Below are 25,222 nucleotides of genomic sequence, written 5' to 3' on the forward strand. Positions count from 1 at the left end.
CGCTTTGAATGTAGTTGCAAAAACCACAGAAAGGCAGTATATCAAGTCCTATTTCCCTTTCCCAAAGGGACACATATTTTTACCTGCTCCGAAGCACATAACTGTGTGCATATATTTGTGTCCATATCATTTATTTATTTTCTGTAAGCCATCTAGAAAGTAGGCAGGCGGCATATAAATGTTTTTAAAGTATTTAAATATTGATCCATTAATTGACAGTTTATCTTACCTCTTTCTCATCTAGCTACCAATGCAGATCCTGTCCATGGAGGGGATACAGTTAAGGCTACTCGGGTTGCTCCAGTCGCTGCAGTCTTTCAGGATAAAAATGTTGTAAGTGAATAGGGGACCTGAGGAGGAACCTAATGGTCGGAGCAGTAGGCTGGGAACCAGAAAGCCCAGGTTCAAATCCCATGGCAGCTCCTATTCCAGAGACCTGGGATATATCCAAGCTGTTCCTAACCTGGGAGGGAGGGAGGAAGTCAGGGCTGCTCAGGGAATACCTACCCTAAAGACAGAGAAGGTGATTCTAAATCACTGCTTCAGAAATTGGCTTTGTTGAAGTGCAGAAGCTGTAAAAATAGTTTTGTTCCTCCTGATATTCAGCAGCTAAATTAGACCCAGATATCCAATGGCAGGCCATGTCCAGTCACCGAAAATCTGGGGATATCTGGGAGGGTGTATGTGGGTCCTAGTTGATATTTAGGCAGAACCCATGTAAGACACTTATGTGGATCCCAGCTGAATATTGGCCGGGACGCACATTAGAACATCCGTCTGATCATCCCCCCTCCCCAACAAGAGAGGAAAAACCACTGCTTATACCTGGGATAAGCAGCATAAATCTGTTCTACTCTTTTGGGATCAAGTACTTGCGACCTGGATTGGCCACTGTTGGAAACAGGATACCGGGCTTCATGGACTTTCAGTAAGACCCAGTATGGCAACGCTTATGTTCTTACGACTACTGACAGAGATCACAGCTGCCATTTTCCATCCAGAGCCATCAGGGGAAGGATTAAGGGGTAGATGCACAGAACTCCAGCTCTGTAGAGACCTGCGCAAGAAAATACTGGTTGCAACAAAAACGAAATACAAATTATATGCACACTATTAGCTTAAGCATTGGACGTTAAAGGGGGAGAGCTGTGTGTCAGAGGAAAGGTCCTGCCAGACATTGAGGGGCATAATCGAACAGAAACGCCTATCTCCATGGGCGTTTATCTCCGAGAACGGGTCCGTGAAGGGGCGGAGTGAACCGTATTTTCAAAAAAAAATAGACGCCCATGTTTTATTCGCCAAGGTGTGAGCTGGGCGTTTTTGCTTTTCAGCGATAATGGAAAATGAAATCGGCCAGCTCAAAAACGAATAAATCCAAGGCATTTGTTCGTGGGAGGGGCCAGGATTCATAGTGCACTGGTCCCCCTCACATGCCAGGACACCAACCGGGCACCCTAGGGGGCACTTTTACAAAAACAAAAAAAAGGTAAAAGAGCTCCCAGGTGCATAGCACCCTTCCCTTGAGTGTTGAGCCCCCCAAATCCCCCTCAAAACCCACTGCCCACAAGTCTACACCATTACTATAGCCCTAAGAGGTGAAGGGGGGCACCTACATGTGGGTACAGTGGGTTTGGGGGGGTTGGACGACTAAGCATTAAGCAGCACAATTGTAACAGGTAGGGGGGGGATGGGCCTGGGTCCACCTGCCTGACGTCCACTGCACCCCCTAACAACTGCTCCAGGGACCTGCATACTGCTGCCTGGGAGGAGGGTATGACATTTGAGGGTGAAAATAAAAAGTTGTGAAACATCATTTTTTTGTGGTGGGAGGGGGTTAGTGACCACTGGGGGAGTCAGGGGAGGTCATCCCCGATTCCCTCTGGGGGTAATCTGGTCATTTAGGGCACTTTTTGGGGCCTTATTCGTGAAAAAACAGGGTCCAGGAAAAGTGCCCTAAATTCTAACTACAAACGCATCCATTATCGGCGAAAGGCGCCCATCTCTGTTCGGGTGATAACCACGCCCAGTTCCGCCTTCACCACGCCTCCGACACGCCCCCGTCAACTTTGTCCGCATCCGCGACGGAGTGCAGTTGAAAGCGTCCAAAGTTCGGCTTTCGATTATACCGCTTTATTTGTTTTTGTGAGAAAAACGCCCATCTCCCGATTTAGGTCGGAACTTGGGCGTTTTTCTCGTTCGATTATAAGCTGGATAGTAACATAGTAGATGATGGCAGAAAAAGACCTGCATGGTCCATCCAGTCTGCCCAACAAGATAAACTCACATGTGCTACTTTTTGTGTACACCTTACCTTGATTTGTACCTGTCCTTTTCCGGGCACAGACCGTATAAGTCTCCGTCTCCTGCCACCGGCTTTGCCACCCAATCTCGTCTAAGCTCCTTAGGATCCATTCCTTCTGAGCAGGATTCCTTTATGTTTATCCCACGCATGTTTGAATTCCGTTACCGTTTTCGTTTCCACTACTCTCTCCGTGAAAAAATACTTCCTGACATTTTTCTTGAGTCTGCCCCCCTTCAATCTCATTTCATGTCCTCTCGTTCTACTGCCTTCGCATCTCCTGAAAAGGTTAGCTTGCAGATTAATACCTTTCAAATATTTGAACGTCTGTATCATATCACCCCTGTTTCTCCTTTCCTCCAGAGTATACATGTTCAGGTCTGCAAGTCTCTCCTCATACGTCTTGTAACGCAATCCCATACCATTCTTGCAGCTTTTCTTTTTACTGCTTCAATTCTTTTTTCATCCTTAACAAGATACGGCCTCCAGAACTGAACACAATACTCCAGGTAGGGCCTCACCAACGACTTATACAGGGGCATCAACACCCCCTTTCTTCTGCTGGTCACACCTCTTTCTATACAGCCTAACAACCTTCTAGCTAGGGCCACCGCCTTGTCATAGTGTTTCGTCGCCTTCAAATCCTCAGATACTATCACCCCAAGATCCCTCTCCTCATCCGTACCTATCAGACTCTCCCCGCCTAACACATACGTCTCCCGTGGATTTCTACTCCCTAAGTGCATGACTTTGCATTTCTTCGCATTGAATTTTAATTGCCAAACCTTAGACCATTCTTCTAGCTTCCGTAGGTCCTTTTTCAGCCTTCAGCTTTGCCTCTGCTGTGACCCACCAGCGTTTGGAGGACTGGGAAGGGAGGAATGGAGGTTGGCAGGTGCACCGAAAAGATACTGGACCTGGGCTTGAAGTGGGAGATAGAGGCAGGCAGATGTATTGGGGAGACGTTGGACCCGGGCTTAGGGGGAGGGTGAGAAGGGGAAGGGAGCTCTAGTTTCAGGCGGCCCTGGGCATTTTGTTGGGCTCGCTCAGTGGTAGCTATGCCCCTGAATTGGAGGTAGAAGCAAACAATTGAAGTCAGTTGATGCTTCCAGGAGATCTTGGGTCTGCAACAGCACTAACAATCTCCAATCCACAGAAGTCCTCCAACCAAGCTGGTGAGAGATTTCTTTAAAATGAAAGAACCAATTATCTGCACTCATTAGAGAGGCAAAAAGGAAATCAGGACAGTATAGGGTGGGTGGAAGGAGAGGAGACCAGCAGCAGCTAAAGCCAACAAAGAAGAATAGAAAACACATTAAAGCGAGGTGTAGTGCCCATCCCCACCTACTTACTAAACACCATCTCTACTACTGTCACCCCCCCCCCATCTGTCACCTCCTCAACCTCTCTCTCCACTGCAACTGTCCCTGACACCTTCAAGCATGCTGTAGTCACACCACTCCTCAAAAAACCATCACTAGACCCTACCTGTCCTTCCAACTACCGCCCCATCTCCCTCCTACCCTTCCTCTCCAAGATACTTGAACGCGCTGTTCACAGCCGTTGCCTTGATTTTCTCTCCTCTCATGCCAGCCTCGATCCGCTTCAATCTGGTTTTCGCCCACTACACTTGACAGAAACAGAGGAGTGATCTAAGCAGCATCACAACCAGTAGTAGCAGATCTGATACAGACAGGCAAGTGGGGTTGCGTTGTCTGTGAACTACATTACACACAATGCATTGCTCACACACATATCTCAGCAGTGAAGACTACAGCAGTCAAGATCTTTAGGGGTAAGAATAGCAGTGAAGGCATTAACACATTTTAGGGTCACACTATAACTAGTGCCAAGCTATCATGGGACAGAACACTCCCCGTCTGGTATCGGAGATACCACTATTATTATCATCTCACGTTACCAAACTAATGGCATGCAAAGTCCATTGTCTGTATTCAGGTTGTCTGTCAGCTGTGGGGTTGTCTTCTTCCATCACTTGGGAGCTGAAACGAGAGACAGGCAACAACAACACTAAACATAAGGGAGAGAAAGAGTCTTTGAGTCTCTGGTTTTCCTGAGTAGATGATGCCTCTCGGAGCTTGTGCCTCTTCGTGCGGCATGAGGCGTACAATTTCAGTGATGACTCTGGAGAATCCTTCGCTGTTCCTTGCTTCACGGTTCTGCTTTCGACCGCTCTGATATTCCTGTTCTCGCTGGGGATAGCTTTGACGACTGATGCCAGGGACCAATCATCGCGTGGAGTCTGGCTGTCCTTGAATAAGACAATGTCGCCTTCATGGACGTCGACCTCACTGCTCTGTCACTTGCAGCAGATCTGTAGGATCATTCGCTTCGTCACACAGGAGCTGAAACGAGAGACAGACAACAACACACACTGGAGAACACAAAGGAGAGAGAGAGTTCTTGAGTCTTTGGTCTTCACCGGTAGAAGATGGTTCACTGTGCTTGTGCTTCTTCATGCGGCACGAGGAGCACCATTTCCGTGATGGGTCTACAGAACTTATTTGCTGATCCTTGTTTCACTGTTCTGACTTCGACCTTTCTGACGTTCCCATCTTCACTGGGGATGGCTTTGGTCACTAGTTGAGCTTGGTTGTCCTTGAGAAAGACAATGTCGCCTTCCTGGATGCTGGCCTTACTGGTTTGCCACTTGTTGCGGTTCTGTAGAGTCGGGAGGTACTCTCGTCTCCAGCGTTTCCAGAAGGTATTCACCAAGCTCTGTACTTGTCTCCACTGCCATCTGCATAGATCCTTCTCATCAAAATCTCCAGGTGGGTTTGGAGGCACACCCGTCTTTTGAGTTAGGAGCGTGGCTGGAGTCAGGATCAAAGGTGATTCTGGGTCGGAGGACAATGGAATCAGAGGTCTTGCGTTGATGATGGCAGACACTTCTGCCAGGAGTGTGGTCAGAATCTCATGGGTGAGGCGGTTAGTCTTGGTCTCGGATAGCATAGAGTCAAGGATTCGGCGAGATACCCCAATCATATGCTCCCAAACTCCCCCCATATGTGAGGCATGGGGGGGGGGGGGTGAATATCCACATGCACTGTTGGTCATTCAAGTATTTCTCGACAGTAGAGGTGTTGATCTTCTCTGAGTTTATCTTCAACTCTTTGCAAGCGCTCACGAAGTTGGATCCACAGTCAGAGCGGATCTGCTTGGCTGGACCACGGATTGAGAAGAACCTTCTGAGAGCATTTATGAAGCTTGAAGCATCCATAGACTCTATAACTTCGATGTGGACAGCGCGTATGCTCATGCACGTGAACATAACGACCCATTGCTTGCTGTTCGCGTTCCCTCCTCTGGTCCGTCTCGAGACGATTGCCCATGGTCCAAAGATGTCCAGCCCCACATAAGTGAATGGTGGGTCAATGCTTAACCTTTCAGGTGGCAAGTCTGCCATTCTTTGGTCTTTATGCTTGCCCCGTGTCTTACGGCACTTGACGCATCTGTGGATAACTGAGGTGATGCAACGCTTTGCTCCAACGATCCACAATCCTGCGGTCCGGATTGACCCTTTGGTAAAGTGTCGGCTTTGGTGTTTGACTTGCTCATGGTAGTGCCGAACGAGGACAGTGGATACAGGGTGTCGTCCTGGTATGATCAGGGGATTCCTTTCGCTCTTGTCCAGCTTGGCACGGGCGAGACGGCCGCCTATTCTCAACAAACCATCCTCGTCTTGGAAAGGGTCTAGCTTCCACAAGGGACTGTCTTTTGTCACGTCCTTCCCTTTGTTGAGGCACTGGAGTTCTGTGACGTATCTTTCTCGTTGCACACAACGCAAGATTGTCTTCTCGGCCTGGAGAAGCTCTTCTGCTGGCAGGGGCTTGGTGCAGAGGTGCCAATGGTGACACGTGCTTGCTCCTCTATAAGCCCTTGGTTGGAAGGAATGGGCGATGTGGATTAGGTGGGCTATGGCTCTCTTCAGTGTCGCCCACCGTGAAAATCGGTTGAAGTGGTGCGTGCCCAGGCCAAAGTAGCTGAAACACTTGTGACGAGGGCCGTCACTGGCGGACGGACTTCGACATCGTCTTCCGGGTTCATCAGTTCAAAGGAGTTTACAGTAGCTGGAGGGGTGCTTATTGGTTGTGCGAGAAACTTCGGCCCTGTTTGCCAAGTCATTCGCGTTAGGTGCGCTGCTGAGACAGCTCTCGTGGCGTGGTCTGCTGGGTTCTGATCGGTTGACACGTGTCTTGTGGACTTCCGAATGCGTTCCACTCGGTTACTCACGTACACGTAGAATCTCCTACTCTGATTGTGTATATAGCCGAGTACAACCTTACTATCTGTGTAGAACTTAACTGAGTCCAGTTGAGTGTCCATCTCGCTCACAACCAGTTCGGCTATTTCTACTGCCAGAACTGCTCCGTACAGCTCCAGGCGTGGCACAGTCTGACTGGGCTGCGGGGCGAGCTTGGCTTTGCCAAAGATGAATTCCACGTGGACACCGCCACAGGCACCTACGGCCTTCAGGTACGCCACCGTAGCTATGGCCTTTTCTGAGGCATCAGAGAAGACGCAAACCTCTTTGTGGCAGGCGTTCGTGAGAGACACGGGGACATATGTTCGTGGGATGCGGAGTTCTTCGAGTGATTTTAGGGAGTTCCTCCATGTGTCCCACTCTTGCTTCTTTTCCTGTGGCAGTGGAGTGTCCCATTCACTCGGGGTCGAAGACAGTTCACGAAGCAGCAATCTTCCCTGGATGGTGACTGGCGCCACAAATCCCAGAGGATCATACAGGCTGTTCACTGTGGACAAAACGCCTCGTCAGATGTACGGTTTCTCTTGTGCGCAAACCCGGAAAGTGAAGGTGTCCCCCTTTAGGTCCCAGCTCAAGCCAAGGCTGCGTTGTAGTGGGGGTGTATCCACTCCTAAGTCTAGGTCCTTCAAGTTCATGGCGTGATCCGCTGAAGGGAACGTTTTCATCACCTCAGCGCTGTTGGATGCAATTTTGTGGAGCCTCAGATTAGCTTTCGCTACCATCATCTGCGTCCTTTTCAACAGATCGATGGCCTCTGTTTCAGTGGGCAGGGACTTCAACCCGTCATCTACGTAGAAGTCTCTCTCTACGAACTGCCTGGCATCAGCGCCGTGTTCTTTCTCTCCTTCCTGTGCAGTTCGTCTGAGCCCGTAGGTGGCCACAGCGGGTGATGGGCCGTTCCCAAAGACATGTACTCGCATCCTGTATTCGACAATCTCTCCGTTGACATCATTGTTGCGGAACCACAAGAATCTTAAGTAATTTCTGTAATCTTCATGGACGGTGAAGCAGTAGAACATTTGCTGGATGTCGGCTGTTACGGCAATGCGCTCTTTTCTGAAGTGGATCAGGATGCCCAGTAAACTGCTGGTAAGGTCAGGCCTGGTGAGCAGCACATTGTTCAGTGAGGTCCCTCTAAACTGGGCGCTGGAGTCGAACACGACTTCTGTTGTTTGGGAGCCGAGACCTGGGCTTACGAAATGGAAGGGGTGCCACCCAGCTGTTCGCCTCATCTTTCCTAAATTCTTTTTTCATGATGTTCAGGAACTCTTTATCTTCTATAGAGAAGGCCGGTTTGTCAACATCTTTGGTGGTGTGGAACACCGAGCTTCCCAAGTATTCACTCAAATCTGCTATGGGGATGGTTCTGTAGAGTGTTGAATCACTGTTCCGTTCCTTGTAAGCAGGGGCCTCTTTGGTGGTCAGGTGTCTGGTGCATGGTTCGAATAAGGAAGCGCGCCCAACTTCTAGGCCGTTGGTGGCGAGCTCCTTGATGTTTGGCCTTGTTCGATCGAGGCAGACGTTGCCCACTATTGTCCAACCCAGGTCGAGATGGTGCGCATAGGGAGCATCACGCGGGCCCCTGCGTGATTCATGGATGTACAAGAGTTCTGGCGCGTCTCGGCCCAGCAAAAGTAAGATTTCAGCTTCCGGATCCACAGGCCTGAGTTGGTTGGCTATAGGTCTTAAATGGGGGTGGTCCAATGCCGCCTCTGGTGTTGGAATTTCATCCTTGTCATCTGGTATCTGGTCACATTCGATCAGCATGGGCAGCCGTAACTTGGCGCTTCCATCTATTGCCTATATCACGTAACCGCTCGCCACTCTTCCCGACATTTGCACGATTCCTGTACATGTCCTAATGCTATAAGAGGAACAGGCTTGATAGAGCTTGAACAGGTCGAAAAACTCTGATCTTGCAAGGGACCGGTTGCTCTGCTTGTCTGTGATGGCGTCCATTTTAACTGCTTCCTCGGGTCGCCCTTCGGGATACACCTTGGCTAGGCATATCTTGGTGCAAGACCTCCCTTCGCGGATCTTCCCACACACCCTCGTACATTTCGGCGTGACTTGGAGCATCGTTGCCTCCCCTTCTTCTGTCTCCCCACCGTGATCTGTTTCGGAGTTGATACACGGCTTTGCTCCGCTGGGGTGTAGAGCATAGATATGTCGGTTACTACCGCACTCTGCGCACCGGACAGGGGCTCTGCAGCCTCGGGCGAGATGGTCTGAAGAAGAACAGCACCTGTAGCAGAATTTGTACTTCGTAAGCAGCTCCATACGCTCCTTCAAAGGCAACCTCAGGAACCACCGACACTCTCTGAATGGATGGGGTGCCTTGTGTATCGGGCACTGCTCGTTGGGGACCTCTTCATTCTCCGTGCTGGGAGGAGGGTCAGGCGTTGAGGATGATACTTCCGTCTTATACACAGAAATGGGTTTCCTGTATGTTCTGGCTGGTTTCCCTTCCCAGGACGGGCCCGATTCAGATGGTTCTACTATGAACCAGGGGTCGTTTCTCCTTTTGGCTATGTCCCTTATGAAACTTGTGAAGATACTGAAGGGAGGATACTTCCCTTGGTTCTCTGCCTTGTATCATGTGCCAGCTACTGACCACATCTCCCTTATGTTGTATGGTAACTTCCCTAAGATGCTCTTGGTGCCCCGAGGCGTGTCTAGCTGGCTGAGGTTTGGAAATCCGTTCTCGGCCTTGACCGCTTCCAGCTCGTGAAGGAGGTTTACCAGTTCTTGCAACTTGTGGTGGTCTCTAACGCATATCGTTGGGAATCTATCCAACTTGTTGAACAATTAATTCTCTATGGCTTCCGGGCTCCCGTAGTACTCCTCAAGCCTTTCCCACATCTCTTCTAACCCTCTAGACAGGTCGCTCAGATAGGAGTGCTTCAGTTCTTCTACGCGTACGGCTGTTTCCTTCCCCAGCCAGTGTAGCATCATGTTCATCTCTTGCTTGGGAGTGAGCCTCATGTTCGCGATGGCGTCCTTGAAGTCTGACTTCCATGCCCGGTAACGCTCAGGGCGGCCGTCGAACTGGGTAAGTCCTGAGCCTCCCAGATCCTTGCGCGCCAGATATCTTACTAGCTCGTCTCCTGTTGAGGCTTCGGGTTGAGCAGTGGGAACCGCTGCTGGTGGATTGGTCTGGCCCTCTGTAGGGATATACGTGGGGTGCGACCGCTTTGTTGTTTCTTGATTGCCTACAGAGTATTGAAATGATGCTCCCGGAGGCAGTAGTGGTGCATCAGAGCGTATACATACAGGCGCGTCGGTGCATTGAGAGTCAGCTTCCGTGATGTGTCGCACCTTGGGCTTTCTTTCTTGGGTTTGCACTCCCAGTGCTGAGGGTAAGTTTGGTTCTTCAGGATTGGAGGGCTCCTCTGGCTCTAAATGTATCGCTGCTCTGCTAGGTGCCGTGGTGTGTGCTATCACATGTTCAGCTTGGCCCTTCTTCTTGCGACCTCAGCCGCCATTGCAGCCCTCTCGCGTGCCTCCTTGGCCCTCTCGCATTCGTCTCGGCCCTCCTGCGGGCATCTTCCGCCTCTATGTCGGCCCTCCTGCGGGCATCTTCCGCCTCTAGGTCAGCCAGTTCTAGCTTCAGGGCGACCTCTTGTTCAAGGTGGTGACGGCGAGACTTGGCCATCGCCGCTGCAATCCGTGCCTGATGAGCCACTGAGCTAGCTGCTGACAGGTTGGAGCGGGTTGATGCACATGACCTGGAGGATCTTGAGCTCTTGGATGTGTGCTTTGAAGAGTGGGAGCACAGGGAGGCGTTGTCTCGTATATCTACGCTTGCGTTCACTGTTTCCTCTATGGCTCTTGTTACTTCCGCTCTACGCTTCTGATCTATGGATTCTTGGAGCTCCTTTTCCTTCAGGCTCTGCTCCATATTTGCTTCGACTAAGAACTGGTAGTACTTTTCTGTCTTTTTCTGGTAGAGCGCATAACTAATCTCCATCAATGACAGACGGGTGCCATCGCCTCCTGCTGTCTTCGAGGCTCCTAGCATGCCTTCCTTCACCTCTTCCCACAGCTGGTTTAGCTTCATACTGTACTTTTCCTGCTTCGCTTGGTAAATTTCCAGAGATTTATGGGTCAGCTTACGGATTCTTTTGCTCTTTGCTTGCTGTTGGGCCTGAGGAGGAAGGATGTCTGCTGTATCTGCCTGTCTCTCTGGCCGCCCTTGTGTGTTTGGGTCAAGGGCTGCCGCCTCTGGTGTAGTCTGTGAAGCATTAAGGTCTGCCATTATCATCTTTGTGTAGGGAGGGGGGGGGGCTAGATGTGTGGGGGCTCACTCTGAGTGAAGCTGTGCCTGCTTGCTCCTTTAAACTTGCCTCCCTCTGTTCACTGACTTAAAGGAGGGAGATCCTTTTCTCGAGCTGTTCACACCAGGACTGTATCCAATTTCAATTACAAGTTAATGAGCAGAGTTGCTGAAAGCAGGTGGGGAGCTTGCTCTGGAGATGGGGAAAGGTACTTGAAGAACAATAGGAGGGTACTTCTCACTTAATTGCCCCTTGCAAATGTGGTTGTGCAGGGAAGGCAGACAGTCACTGGTTTTAAACCTTTATTATCTTATGCTTTCTTTCCAGATTCAGTGCTTCTAAAAGATGCCTTTAACAGATTCAAAGTTACATAGTAACATAGTAAATGACGGCCGAAAAAGACCTGCGCGGTCCATCCAGTCTGCCCAACAAGATAAACTCATATGTGCTACTTTTTGTGTATATCTTACCTTGATTTGTACCTGTCCTTTTCAGGGCACAGACCGTATAAGTCTGCCCAGCACTATCCCCGCCTCCCAACCACCAGCCCCGCCTCCCAACCACCGGCTCTGGCACAGACCGTATAAGTCTGCCCAGCACTATCCCCGCCCCCCAACCACCAGCCCCGCCTCCCAACCACCGGCTCTGGCACAGACCGTATAAGTCTGCCCAGCACTATCCTCGCCCCCCAACCACCAGCCCCGCCTCCCACCACCGGTTCTGGCACAGACCTTATAAGTCTGCCCAGCACTATCCCCGCCCCACCTCCCACCACCAGCTCTGTCACAGACTGTATAAGTCTGCCCAGCACTATCCCCGCCTCCCAACCACCAGCCCCGCCTCCCACCACCGGTTCTGGCACAGACCGTATAAGTCTGCCCAGCACTATCCCCGCCTCCCGCCACCGGCTCTGCCACCCAATCTCGGCTAAGCTCCTTAGGATCCATTCCTTCTGAACAGGATTCCTTTATGTTTATCCCACGCATGTTTGAATTCCGTTACCGTTTTCATTTCCACCACCTCCCGTGGGAGGGCATTCCAAGCATCCACTACTCTCTCTGTGAAAAAATACTTCCTGACATTTTTCTTGAGGTGTGGGAAGGTTAGGTACCTTGCTTTTGGAGGTGGGCTGATACCACTACAAAGCATTTCATGAACACACAACAGGCAGAACGGAAGGACCTTTAATTGAAAATTCTCTATTTGAAAGATGAATCTCAGATACCTTCTGCAACAATGATGGATTGGTTTAGGTGTGTATGCATCCTTGAGATCTACGGTACATAGCCAGTCCCCATTCATTTTGAATTTCTCTTTGTGAAGAGATACCTATTTACATTGTATTTGGGAGTGCCCCCCTATGGTAAAATTATGTCTTACCCCAGACCAATGGGTTATGTCCATCCACCAGAGAAAGGAGACAGAGAAAACAAATAGCTCCAAGCACTTCGCTCTCAAAGGCATTATACAGCCTGGAATGTTCAGCAATCCTCTCAGTCTCCTAGCGGATGGTGTACGGATAGTGCAGCTCCTGTCTGGTGCCCGGCCGGAAGCTCCTGCCCTAGGCCTCCCACAGGCCAGTCGAGTGAGGGTTATAGCTAACCGCCTGAAGCCCTGGCTGGAATGGATGACACCCAGTGATTCTGGGTCCCTGGCCTACAATGCAAAGAGAAGCTGCAGAGCCCATCGCAGGGACTGTAGAGAACTGCATTAAGGAGTTGGCAAAGGAACCCAAGAAGCACTGACAGGCACCGCACAAACCATGTGAAGGGCTAAAGAAACCTCCGAGAAGGAAGCAGCTTCTCAGAAAGGCCCTGCGATGTACCAACAGACAGCGAAGCAGTCTGGCTGGGTGTTTCTAGAACCCTGAACTGCTACCAAGCCCCGATAACAGCCCTAGCCAAGGATACGACACCAAGGCAGCTGCAAACGTGAGGTGAATGGCCTGAATCTGAGTCAAAGGCAGCCGCCATCACCCGAGACCAGGAAGCCTGTTGAAGGGTGGAAACAAGGCTGCTATGTGAGAATCCTCCAAGAGATACCCGCGAGAACATATCACCAAAAGTGGACCACACCATACCACTCTGGAAGACACCAGCAGCCAGGAAGCCAGCAACATGTTGCTGGAAAAAATTGCTAAGCAGTCCCGCTGAGAAGAGCTGCCCGAAAGAAAAAAAAATCTGAGACTGCACCAATTGCTAACGCCAGCAGCATTAAGGACTACACACACCAACCCTGTCAGCCTCCTGATTTCCTTTTTTTTTTTTTTTTAAAACACATCCAAACAGAACGACAGAGAGAGAGACCATTGACAAACAGAGGAAACACCCCATTGGGAATGAACATGGCCAACCACTAGAAGAGCCCACAGCATTGGCGATGCCCCAGAAAGGAAAGTGGGAACCAGGTGCCTAAAGGAACCCTGGCCCGCTAAGAACTGGAAAACGAGCAACAACATAAAAGATTTCCTATGAGAGGAAAAAAGTCACCAAGCCCAGATATAGACCATCTGGAACAAAGCCAAGAGATAGTGTTGCTGAGCATTGCAACATGAGGAAGAACTAGCTAAGCCCTGGAAAAGAAAAATCAAGGCATATACTTGCTGTGCCACCAGGAATCCAGCTGAACTGCAAAGTTAAGTTTCACAACACTCCCCAGAATGCCACACAGGGCCAGAGTGGAATTTAGGGGGGGGGAGCCGGTATAACTGGGTGTCAGCCTAGCTGAGGGATGAGGGAAACCGCAATCACTGGGTATCATCCATTCCAACCAGAACCTCAGGCAATCAGCTACAATCCCCACCCAATCGACCTGTGGGAAACCCAGGTTTCCTCATGCCAGTATCCACAGGGGTGCTCGTGGCAAACTGTAGGAGCGTTTGCTGGCCCGGAGGGAGTGATTGGGCCGATGGTAAGACACCCTTCACTGCACCTTTTCGCTTTGTATGCGGCATATTGGAAGAAGGTAATAATTGAACAGAGCTCAGCGTTAGCCTCCACAGAGCCTCAAGCTCGAGCCGCCATCTTGACTCCTCCCCACACCTAAATCTCTTGTTCTTTTCTGAAGCTCCTTTATTAAATAACATAGATGATTACTCACAGTTAGATGTTCATAAACACAAAGGAATCCTGTGGTTTTGTGAGCTGTATCAGTGGAGAGAAGGTAGAAGTTTAACCAGGATCAGCTCGTTGCAGAGGTAAGAAAATAGTTCCATAGATAGAGGCAGCTTGGAGTTAGGTGTTTGGGAGTGCAGTACCCTCTTTTAGGAGAATATTTTCAGGGTGAAAAGACTAGTGCTTCTCCAGAGCTACAACAGGATCATTGCTTTGTCCTGGAGCAAAATGGATACTGTCCTCCTTATGGACGGGGGGGGGGGGGGGGGGGCGGAGCCAGAAGCTCATACAGACTCAGAGAAGAAGGAGTAGGAAAGCCAATAGGGACGAAGCCTGCCCTCGAGTGGCAAGGGTGGCTCTAGGGGGCAGCCCCTGATTGGAGGAAAAGGTCATACCTGGCTGACCTCTCGGGACAGAGATAGTAAGAATGGCCAGGAAGTGCTGGCACATAAACAAAGAAGCCAAGCTTGGCTGAGACAGAGGAGTGATCTAAGCAGCATCACAACCAGTAGTAGCAGATCTTAAACAGACAGGCAAGTGGGGTTGCGTTGTCTGTGAACTACATTACACACAATGCATTGCTCACACACATATCTCAGCAGTGAAGACTACAGCAGTCAAGATCTTTAGGGGGAAGAATAGCAGTGAAGGCATTAACACATTTTAGGGTCACACTTTAACTAGTGCCAAGCTGTCATGGGACAGAACAACAAGGTAATGTTGATGTAACACTAAACAGGACGGGACCCAGAATAAGAAAACCAGGAGCAGAAGAGATCACCTGCTGAAAGTCTTGGCTCTCTATATTTAATTAATTATGTGTTTCAAAGCATTTGATATATCACCATTCACTGGGCTGCTTAGTGGTTTACAAGATCATGACAGAGCGAAGAAAAGGGAAGGGAAGGTAAAGGCACAGGCCCCGGGACAGCCACAGGTGCCACAGCACCCCCAAAATTTTGCTATCCTTCTCTACCCATGAGGCCTTTTTTCTCTTATCTTGCACCTGCACACACTCAAAGCTGGCCAGCTGGTTCTGTCCCCTCCAAAACAAGAAGTGTTTAGAGGGGGCAGGAGCCAGCAGGCCTTGAGCATCTAAAGATCCTGTATCGGGCCAGCCATGAGATGTCTCCAACGTAGCTTATAGAGTTGCCACCCCAGGGGAACATGGTAAGAGAAAAAATACCTTGTGGACACAGTAGGGAAGAAAAGAAATGCTGACAATTGGGTGGGGGGAGATTTGAATGATGGACACCATAGGCAGAGGGGAGAGAACAGAAAGAAAGAAAAGGGGAAGGGAAGGAGAGAGATGCTGAAGAGAAGAGGGAAGGGGAGGGGAAGAGATGCTGAAGACCATGGGGGGGGGGAGGGTGGAATGTTAAACACCACAGGGAGGTTGAATAACAGATGGATGCTATAGGCAGAGGGGGAAGGGAAGGAGACAGATGCTGTAGACCATGGGGGGGGGGGGGGGGGTGGAGTTGAGAGGGAGGGAAGGAGAGAGATGCTAGAGACCATGGAGTGGGTAGGATGCTGGAAACCACAGAAAGGGGAGAGATGCTGAAAGGGGAGAGAAGGAGAGGTGCTGAAGAGAGGAGGTGCTGAAGAGAGGAGGGATGCTAGAAACTGTGTGGGGGGGCGGGGTGAGATGCTGTAGAACATGGGGGGAGGTTGAGAGGGAGGGAAAGAGAGAGATGCTGGAGACTCTGGGGGATGTAATGCTGGACACTACAGGCAGGGGGTGGGAGAAGGGAAAAAGAGAGGTGCTACAGACTATAGGGGAGGGAGAGAGGTGCAGTAGACCATGAGGGGCTGAGAGGGAGAGATGCTGGATAAGAGGGGGGGGGGGGAGTAAGTAGGGAAGTAGAGAAATGCTTGACACCATGGGGGGTTGAGGATATATGTTGGATGTCATAGAAGGGGACTAGGATGCTATGGAAGGATTGGGGACAGAGCATTCCGCTGCCTCTGGGTAAAGGAGCACAATATAAATCCAAGAGACAAATAATCAATTGCCATCAATGGTGATACATAAGGGAATAAGACATGTGATAAATGAAGAAGAAAAGCCCAACGAGCTTTAAAAAGAGAAAGAGCTCACCATACTGAAAGAGAGAGAGAGTTTAAGAGAAAAGCCAAGTGTTTAAAAGAGGCCTTGAATCTCTTGACTGAACGTTCAGAACAAAGATCGCTAGGCATTTGCTTCCACAGGGCGGAAACAGACAGTTAAAGGCCACAGCACGAGAGAAATCAAGACAAATCATGGAGGCAGAAGGCACAGCCAATAAATTAGCTCAAGATGAATGCAGAGCACAATTGGGGGTGCTGAAACAGCGCTTGCTAAAGTCTCCAATGATCTGTTCCTGGCCAGATCCAAAGGTCTCTGTTCTATTCTCATCCTTCTTGATCTATCTGCTGCCTTTGACACTGTTGATCACAGCCTATTCCTTGATACGCTGTACTTACTTGGATTTCAGGGCTCTGTTCTTTCCTGGTTTTCTTTGTATCTTTCCCAGCCTACCTTCAGTGTATACTCTAGTGGATCCTCCTCTACTTCTATCCCACTGTCAGTTGGTGTACCTCAGGGATCTGTCCTGGGACCCCTTCTTTTCTCCATCTATACTTCTTCCCTTGGTACTCTGATCTCATCCCATGGTTTTCAGTATCATCTTTATGCTGATGACTCCCAGACCTACCTCTCCACGCCAGAAATTTCAGCCGAAATCCAGGCCAAAGTATCAGCCTGCCTGTCTGACATTGCTTCCTGGATGTCTCGGTGCCATCTGAAACTAAACATGACCAAGACTGAGCTTCTCATCTTTCCCCCTAAACCAACCTCTCCTCCTCCCTCATTCTCTATTTCTGTGGATAACACCAGTGGTGTGCTGGAGCTGGCTTACTCCGGCTCGCAAGAGCCGCTTGTTAAATTTTGACAGCTCTTGCGAGCCGGTTGTTCTTCGGGGCGAGCCGGCTCCATTACATGAGGTAAGCATGGCAGGAGGGCGCCATCACAGGCCATGCTTACCTCCCCTCCCGCTCCTAAACATTTCCAGCAATTGTCTTCTCTCCCCTGCCCCCCTCCATCCATGCCCAGCAATTGTCTTCTCTCCCCTGCTCCCCTCTACCCATCCATGCCCAGCAATTCTCCTCCCCCCTGCCCTCCCCTCCCGCTCCCATCCATGCCCAACAATTTTCCGTTGCCCCATTCTCCCCTCCCGCTCCCATCCATTTCCAGCGATTCTCCTTCACCCCCACAAAATTGTTGGGCATGGATGGGAGCGGGAGGGGAGGGCAGGGGGGAGGAGAATTGCTGGGCATGGATGGGTAGGGGGGCAGGGGAGAGAAGAGAATTGCTGGGTATGGATGGATAGAGGGTGGCAGGGGAGAGAGGAGAGTTTCAGGACATAGATGGAGGGGAGGGCAAGAGAAATTCTGGACATGGAGGGAAGATAGAGGAAGGAGATTAGATGAGGGGAAAGGAAGTGAGGAGAGAAACTGCACATGGATAGAGAAAATAGGCAGAAGCTGGATCCACTGTACAGTCAAATCTGCGGAGGACCAGAAATGAAGAAGAAAGGAGGAAAGAAAAGAAATAAATGGAAAGGAAGCCCTGGAAACGGAGTCAAGGGAACAGATAGAGAGCAGCAGAATCAGATACTGGACCAGCATGATCAGAGAAACAAAGTCACCAAACAACAAAGGTAGAAAAAAAATAATTTTATTTTCATTATAGTGTTTGGAATATGTCCACTTTGAGAATCAGGTGCTGAACGTTAAAAGTTTATATTTATTTACTTATTTATGGCATTTTATCCCATATTAAACATGAATTAGATTGGAACCTGGGATCATTTAATTTTTTTTCCTGGAGAGAGTAATGCATTGCCCCTCCCCTCGGCTATAGCCAGCGTTGCAATTTTGGGGGGGGGCGCAGAGGTGGACGGGGGGGGGGGGGGGGGCGCCGAGGTGGATGGGGAGAGAGCCTGTTGTTAAAAATTTACCAGCACACCACTGCCTCCAGCGTTCCCTTCCCTCTCACTGTTCCGCCCTCTGACATCATTTCATCTTTATGCGAGAGCAGGATAATGAGAGGTAAGAGAACACTGGAGGCTTGCTGATGTCAGGATGTTACGAACCCAGCCAGCCAGAGAACATTGGAGGTACAAATTATATATATAGATCTACATTTCACAAAGCACGCTTAGTCTTTAAAAAGCATTAAATAAAAATGTTTTCTTTTCTTCCTTTGTTGTCTGAGTATTTTACTTTTCTAATTAGGCTGGTTCCAGTCTCTTTTCCACTTTCCATGTGTCAGTCGACTCCTAAATTCTTTTCCAGGTTGGCTTTTCTATTTCTTCTCTCTCCTCTTGTCTTCTTCCTTTCCTTCTCTACATTTTTTTCATTTAATGTTTTTTTTCACACTTTTCTTTCACCCTTTAGTCCTTAGTCTCTGTTTCACTTCTCATCTACCTCATCCCCTTCTCCCATTCCCCTTCCCCAGTACCCCCATCCCTTTTCAATGCCTCTCATCCTCTCTCCAGTCTTCCAGGTCATTGATATTAGGTCTCAACCTTTCCTCACGTCAACCCCTTCTCTTGTCCCTCTTCTCTTATCCCTCATTTCACATCCTCACTCATTATCCCAACCCATCAATATACTCCCACATATCTAAGCCTGCCAAGTATTCACTAGCCCCTCAAATTCCCACTCCATCTCTCTGATCCATAATTGCTCTGTTCCTCTTCCTCTCCCTTCCATCCACACCTCCTAGCCCCATGCATCTTCTGATCTGTTCCCCTCCCCTCTACCCTTACCCCCAGTCCCATCCACCTCCTGCTTCTCCCTCCTACACCCTAGCCTCATCCATATCTTGCTTCCTCCACCCCACTCAGTACGGGTCAGTGTTCCCCTCCCCCTCTTCTCCTCTCTCTCCCAGTACAATCCAGTGTCGCTCTCCCATCCTCTCCTTTCTCCTATCCCTCCTCTGGCCTACAGTCTTCAAGGTGTCCAGACCATTGTTGTCAGGGTTGCGGTCTTCCCGCAACACTGGGTGTTCCCCTCCCCCTCTTCTCCTCTCTCTCCCAGTACAATCCAGTGTCGCTCTCCCATCCTCTCCTCTTTCCTATCCCTCCTCTGGCCTACAGTCTTCAAGGTGTCCAGACCATTGTTGTCAGGGTTGCGGTCTTCCCGCAACACTGGGTGGGTTTTCTGCGAGCAGCTGCAGAAAATTTTCAGCGGCTGCAGCGTGCGGGTTTGGGCTTTTTTTCCTGTGGCCGCTGTGTGCTTTTTTCCGGGGCTTCTATTGGTCCACTTTGGTCCAATAGAAGCTTTCCCGGGGTTTCTATTGGTCCGGTGTGGTCCAATAGAAGCTTTTCAGGGGCGTGGTTGATGTCAGGGGCGGGGTTAACAACGTCGGGGGTGACGTCAGGGGGCGGGGTTAATGACGTGGGAGGCAGGGTCTGTGACATTGGAGGCGGGGTTGGTGACGTGGGAGGCGGGGTTTGACTTTGGGCGTTTTTTGGGCGAGTTTAGGGCTGATTTTGGGCTGGGAAAATTTTTCCCATCTGGCAACCCTGGTCCAGACAGTTTCAGGGCCACCGGCAGCGTTAGCGATGCAAGCATTCTACCTTCAGCCTGCCTAGAAGCTTTACTTCTGCAGCAACTTCCTGTTCCTGTGTAGGTGGGATGCTGCAGAGAGAAGGTTTCCGGGGCAGCTGGAAGGCAGCATGCTTACATCACTAATGCTATCGATGGCCCTGAACCGGTCCGGACAGCTTGAAGACTGCAGACCGGAGGAGGGGTAGAGGAAAGAAGGTGAGGAGATGACGGGAGAGGAAGTGCTATTACTGGAACCAGCAAGGAAGGGGGTGGAAGGAGAGAGGGGGATTGTGCACTATGTCCATGGGAGAAGGACACCAGATCAAAAATAAAAGAATGTGAATTAGTATAAATCTACTACTACTACTTATCATTTCTATAGCGCTACAAGACATACGCAGCGCTGTACACCATACACAAAAGACAGTCCCTGCTCAAAGAGCTTACAATCTAGATAAGACAGGTAAACAGACAGAACAATTATGGGTAAGAGAATACAGACAGAACAATTAAGGGAAGGGAATAAAGAGGTGAGGTTAAAGGACAGGGCAAGTGAGTTAGGAGTCAAAAGCAGTGGTAAAGAGGTGGGTTTTGAGTTTGGACTTGAAAACGACTAAAGACGGGGCTAGACGTACAGGCTCGGGAAGTCTATTCCAGGCGTGAGGTGCAGCGAGATAAAAGGAACGGAGTCTTGAATTAGCAGTAGAGGAGAAAGGGACAGATAGGAGAGATTTATCTACAGAACGGAGTACTCGAGGGGGGACATAGGGAGAGACAAGAATGGAGAGGTACTGGGGAGCGGCAGTGAATGCACTTATAGGTTAATAGGAGAAGTTTGAATTGAATACGGAAACGGATAGGGAGCCAGTGAAGTGACTTAAGGAGAGGGGTAATGTGGGCATAGCGACTTTGGTGGAAGATGAGTCACGCAGCAGAGTTTTGGATTGATTGAAGAGGCGAGAGATGGCTAAGAGGGAGGCCGGTGAAAAGTAGGTTACAATAATCAAGACAAGAGGTGATAAGAGTGTGGATAAGGGTTCAGAGATGAAGGGACGGATTTTGTTAATGTTGTAGGGAAAGAAACGACAGGTTTTGACAATCTGCTGAATGTGATCAGAGAAGGAGAGAGAGAAGTCAAAGATGACCCCAAGGTTACGAGCAGATGAGACAGGGAGAATAAGAGTGCCATCCACCGAAATAGAGAAAGGGGGGGTGAGGGGAGGTAGGTTTAGGGGGAAAGATGAGAAGCTCGGTTTTGGCCGTGTTGAGCTTCAGATGACGTCAAGACATCCATGCAGCAATGTCAGACAGGCAGGCTGAAACTTTGGTCTGGATGCCAGTTGAGACATCGGGGGTAGAGAGGTAGATCTGGGAGTCGTCAGCATAGAGATGGTACTGAAAGCCATGGGATGAAATCAGAGAGCCAAGGGAAGACGTGTAGATGGAAAACAGGAGAGGACTGAGAACAGAGCCTTGAGGTACACCGATTGGTAGTGGGATAAAAGTGGAAGAGGATCCACCAGAGTGTACACTAAAGGTGCGAAGCGAGAGGTAGGAGGAGAACCAGGAAAGAACAGAGCCCTGGAATCCAAATGAAGACAGCATATCAAGGAGTAGGCCGTGATCAACAGTGTCAAAAGCAGCGGATAGGTCAAGAAGAATGAGGATAGAATAGAGACCTTTGGATTTGGCCAGAAACAGGTCGTTGGAAACTTTAGTAAGTGCAGTTTCAGTTTAATGAAGAGGGCGAAAGCCAGATTGGAGTGGGTCAAGAACAGCTTGAGATGAGAGAAAGTCAAGGCAGTGAACGGCGCATTCAAGTAATTTGGAAAGGAAGGGGAGGAGGGAGATGGGTTGATAGTTGGAAGGACAGGTAGGGTCAAGATCTGTTTCCAGATACCCAACTAAATAGTATAAATATAGAAATCTCAAAGTCCTACTTAGATTCCTCACTTCAATTAATGTAATACATTCAAGAGTGCATAAATCTCTCACTATCACATGTCTAGGAGCAGTGTACCTAGTAGGGATTGGGACTCCTCTGAGAGCTCTTGGCTGTGATATTATCCATCAGGGATTGGCACTACTCTACATGCTCCGTTCTGTGCCTGTAGCCAAGTCTGTGTTAATAAAACTTCTATTCTGAGCTCTGTGACTTTATTTAGCTGAGGATATGACAGGAACTCCTTCCGCTGCTCTGAGTTCCAGGATCTAGGTAGAGGGTTAGTGCTCTGGTATGAAATTTGGGGGGGGGGGGGGGGGGGGGAAGAATTACTCCCCCAGGAACTGCTCATGGTGTTCCACCTCTCTTCTCTTCTAGTGAACCGGACCTGTACTTGATTTTGGACCAGCCTCACTGCTGACATTCAGAAGGATCTTTCTCCAGCACTGAGGACACCACCCCTGTACCCTCTACTTCTACACCCTCCAGGGACTCACAGTGTGATTACTGGAACTCTGGTTACTTTCTAATGGATTAAATAAAACCTTTGCAGCATCATTCAGTGATTGGCTTTTGGTTCTTTAAACACAATCAGGTTCATATTTGTAGCATTTGCCACAGGTTGATGGGGCTGAGGAATACCCAGAGGATAAGGATCCCCTTATGTCAGTCGTACAGGGTTAATTGTTAATCATGTAACCCGGATCTCACCTCTAGCTCAGTTTTCACCTCACTCTTCTTCTAGCATTGCCTCTTCAGATCGAGCTTGGGAGTGGGTTAACAGTCCGGAATAGAGATCCCAGGATTGGGAAATAAAGTGGAGCTTCTCTGTAAGGTCTTACTAGTCCCGGGTGCAAATGTCCTCACTCCCGCATCAAAGAATTCACAGTCCATTCCAATAGTGTCTTTTGATGCAACTGAACTTTACTGAACTTTCTGAAAAATGGGAGGAAACCAATTGTATAGCTCCAACACACCCTTGAGTTTGGCTTCCTTCCCACCCAGGGACATCCCACAATCTCACCCCAGTGACTCCAGGGAAAGCTGTCACCACTCACTAGTCTCCAAATAATGGGGAATTACAATCATAATTAGGCACTGTAAATTCAAAAAGCAAAGAGGGACCACACATTGACCACTGCTAATGAAAACTAAAACTAAACGCCACATTCCTTTCTAAGAGTAAAGCACCAAATAAATCACACAATCTCTCTCTATATAAAAGGCACCACCAACGTTCTAGATGAAGCCTCCAGCCGGAAGTGTGAAGGGGGAGAGATATCCGGTTTCCCCATGAGTGTCTGCCCCGCCCTCGCTCTCTCTGTAACACACACAGTGAAGGAAAACACAGCAAAGCACGAAATCAAATCGCTCTCTCTGTAACAGTGAAGGACTCAGAGTGGGGAGGGGAGAGAGGGCAGAAGCCCTCACTATCTCTAACACAAACACAGCACAGCAGGAAACTTAACACTGAAGGACTCGACTCCGAGGGGGGAGGGGACAGAGAGCAGAGGGGACAGACAGCACAGGGGAAGGGAGAGAGGGCAGGGACACACACACTCCCACATGCACACAGAAGAAAACCTTGCTAGCCCCTGTTTCATTTGCATCAGAAACGGGGCTTTTTTACTAGTATACCATAAAAGCTATATTAGACTACTATCCTTAGTACCTTAGCAAGTTTGAAATTATTGTAAAACTCAAAAATACTAAGATGGAGACAGCAGTCCAGCAGCGAGAGGGGTTCTATCCAGTCTGTTGCATTGGGTGTCACATGTATGATTATCTTCCAGTTGGTGAGAGGTTATATGTGTGTGCCCAATGCAAAGAGCTCCAAGCTCTTAGAGAACAAGTCTGTTCTCTTGAGGCTAGAGTAGCAGATTGGAGGAGCTGAGGGAGAAAGAGCGGTACATAGGGGAGACCTACAGGGACATTATAGAGAAGTCTCACCTCCAGTCTGGTAGCCCCAGAGCTGCCTTGGAGAAGAGAGGTCTACTAGAATGAGAACAGCACCCTGGTGAAGTAGGAAGTACTCCTGTAACCAGGACTTGCCACTAGGGGATGTACTATCCTCTTCCACCGAGGGTACGTTTCCAAGACCTTCTGCCCAGGACAGAAGGGTTAGGACAGCTGTTATAGTTGGAGATTCAATCATTAGGCATTTAGATAGCCGAGTGTCTGGTGGACATGAGAATCGCCTGGTGATTTGTCTTACTGGTGCGAGGGTGTCAATCCTGTTTTCCCTGGAGCACAGAGCAGACATTATGAACAGAAAAAGTTAGAGTATAGGATACATGAATGAAGGAATAAGCATGGAAAATGAACAGAGCAGATCGTTAAAAGACAAACGTAATTTATTGTTAAGAACCAATTAAATATATATATATATATACACATAAACAGCCCGAGAAAGGCCGTGTTTCGCCCAACAGGGCTGCTTCAGGGGCCACAAAGAGATAATAAAATAATGTAAATAAAATAGACATATATATTGTTTGTCATATACATATGCATCTGATTTAAAATAATATTATCAAACAATCACACATAAACATGTATGTGTACATATGCAGAGATTCCAACATAAAATATGAAATAACATTAATATAAAATCCATGAGAGATAAAATATATTGTAATATAACACCAATATCCCAAACAAAAAGCTATAATATTAAAATAAAATAATAGACATCTGTACTGGACTGAAAACATATAGAAAGCATATAAAATATAATACAAAAGAGAAACCATAGCTAATATATCATTATTACAAAACATTAGCATAATAGAAGTTTAAGGCAAAAGACAGCCACCTACACAACAATCCTTTTACTGCCAAGTGTAATGAATATATATTGAGTGTGCTGAAGTAAACTAAAAAAGAAAAAACATACATAAAATATGTATATATCGTCATATATGACTGAAAAATAAACCATGAAAAATAACAAAATGAAAAGGATGAAAGTGACTTACATGTAAAAAAGATCACCTTGATTTGAAAAAAACAGAGCAGTCAGAGATGCCAAAAACAGAATACTGACCTTAAATATAAATATTATTAAAAATAGAAAAATATGAATTGAAACAAGTGCATTAGGCATCATATGTATCTCTGTACATTTGTTTAATGCTGTACATGTACTGTAAAAGATAAACAGTCAAAGGCATGAATTGAATTAACATAAAATAAAATAACAGCCTTCAGGAATTAAAACAACAGCCTTCACTAAGCTAGAAAGAAAAAAAATACTTACATGAAGTCAAACTGACAATCTCATATCTCTGAAAGTGCGAAAAAGTATAATGACTAGCACAGGAAGCTATATAGAGAAACTACGGGTCGAAGGTCAAAGTGCATCAGTCAAAGGCATGAATTGAATTAAGATAAAATAAAATAACAGCCTTCAGGAATTAAAACAACAGCCTTCACTAAGCTAGAAAGAAAAAAATACTTACATGAAGTCAAACTGACAATCTCATATCTCTGAAAGTGCTGAAAAAGTATAATGACTAGCACAGGAAGCTATATAGAGAAACTACGGGTCGAAGGTCAAAGTGCATCAGTCAAAGGCATGAACTGAATTAAGATAAAATAACAGCCTTCAGGAATTAAAACAACATCCTTCACTAAGCTAGAAAGAAAAAAATACTTACATGAAGTCAAACTGACAATCTCATATCTCTGAAAGTGCTGAAAAAGTAT

The 25,222-nt window shown here is 48.3% G+C and overlaps 1 long non-coding RNA gene across 1 annotated transcript; it reads left to right on the plus strand.

The window, feature by feature from the left end:
• Positions 1 to 225: 225 nt before the first annotated feature.
• LOC115459222 lies at positions 226 to 22,072 on the plus strand. The gene is made up of 2 exons (XR_003940227.1): positions 226 to 333; positions 21,893 to 22,072. It is a non-coding gene; the product is annotated as an uncharacterized LOC115459222 (long non-coding RNA).
• Positions 22,073 to 25,222: the final 3,150 nt, after the last annotated feature.

The sequence above is a fragment of the Microcaecilia unicolor genome, unplaced genomic scaffold (genome assembly GCF_901765095.1).
Source record: "Microcaecilia unicolor unplaced genomic scaffold, aMicUni1.1, whole genome shotgun sequence".
Taxonomy (NCBI): Eukaryota; Metazoa; Chordata; class Amphibia; order Gymnophiona; family Siphonopidae; genus Microcaecilia; species Microcaecilia unicolor.